The sequence below is a fragment of the Alexandromys fortis genome, unplaced genomic scaffold, assembly GCF_014885135.2.
Source record: "Alexandromys fortis isolate MF-2015 unplaced genomic scaffold, M_Fortis_MF-2015_v1.1 scaffold_40, whole genome shotgun sequence".
Lineage (NCBI taxonomy): Eukaryota > Metazoa > Chordata > Mammalia > Rodentia > Cricetidae > Alexandromys > Alexandromys fortis.
Window position 1 is genome coordinate 10,239,132 of NW_026067966.1, and position 1,174 is coordinate 10,240,305.

At 44.1% G+C, this 1,174-nt stretch overlaps 1 non-coding gene across 1 annotated transcript; it reads right to left on the reverse strand.

The window, feature by feature from the left end:
* Positions 1 to 674: 674 nt before the first annotated feature.
* On the reverse strand, positions 675 to 781 carry LOC126508886 (U6 spliceosomal RNA). Its single transcript, XR_007593990.1, has one exon. It is a non-coding gene; the product is annotated as a U6 spliceosomal RNA (small nuclear RNA).
* Positions 782 to 1,174: the final 393 nt, after the last annotated feature.

Here is a 1,174-nt window from a genome sequence, read left to right on the forward strand (position 1 = left end):
TCAACTTGCTTTTTTAATACAAACCAGGACCACCTCCCAGACGTGGCATTACCCATAGTGGGATGGGCTCTCCCGCATCAACCAGAAATCAATAAAATGCATGAGAGACGTTGCCCTTAAGCCATTCTGATGAAGGCAGGTCCTCAATTACGGTTTTCCCTTTCTGAGGTGACTCAGTTTGTGTCAAGTTGATAAAAACTAACAAGCAAAATTATTTGAATTTTCTCTCTTCTTGAGAAACTCAAAGCAGGGTTTGTGGGAGGAGCTTCCGGCTTCCAGAAAGAACTACCATCTTTTTTGCCAGAAGCTAGCCTCAGCCCTGCTGTCTCTCATTCTTGCAATCTAGTTCCCCTTCCACCTCAATTTCTTCACATAGTTCTCATTTTTTTTATCAACTTTATCAACTTATTTTACATCCTGACTGCATTTTCCCTCTCTCCTCTCCTCCCATTCACCCCTCCCCTCCCCTCTATAATGACCTTGAACATCCCTTGACTCCCCCACTTCCCCCCACCCGACCATACAATTCTTCTTCCTCCCTCTCTTCAACAGGACTCCCTGAGCTCAGCCCAGTACTGGGCTGTGAATTTCTGCATCTGCTTCCATCAGTTACTGGAGGAAGGCTCTCTGATGACAATTAGGGTAGTCACCAATCTGATCACAGGAGATGGCCAAAAAATATGGAATGCTTCATGAATTTGCATGTCATCCTTGCTCAGGGGCCGTGTCAGTCTTCTCTGTATCGTTCCAATATTAGTATATGTGCTGCTGGAGTAAGCACAGGTCTTATTTTTTTTTTTTTGTATTTGACGTATTTCTCAAAGCAACTTAGAACCTACTGAGTGTGTGTGTGTGTGTGTGTGTGTGTGTGTGTGTGTGTGTGTGTGTGTGTGAAGGACAAACGGAGAATCTATTAAGTGGAAATGAGGACGGAATAAGGAAAGGAGAAAGGAGTAGGGAAAAGGTTATGCTATCACTGGCAGAAGTGGAAAGAGGAGTTGAATTGGTCTAATAAAGAGTGCCATATCTGTCTATAAGACTACTGTTTAGCAGAACTCAGCACAGAGAAGCATTCATCCACATTACACAGTTACATGTGCATGAGGCAAACTACAGTGAGACCAAATGAATCTGACTGCCCTGTTGCTGCCAGGGTGTGTCCTTAGACGTTGCC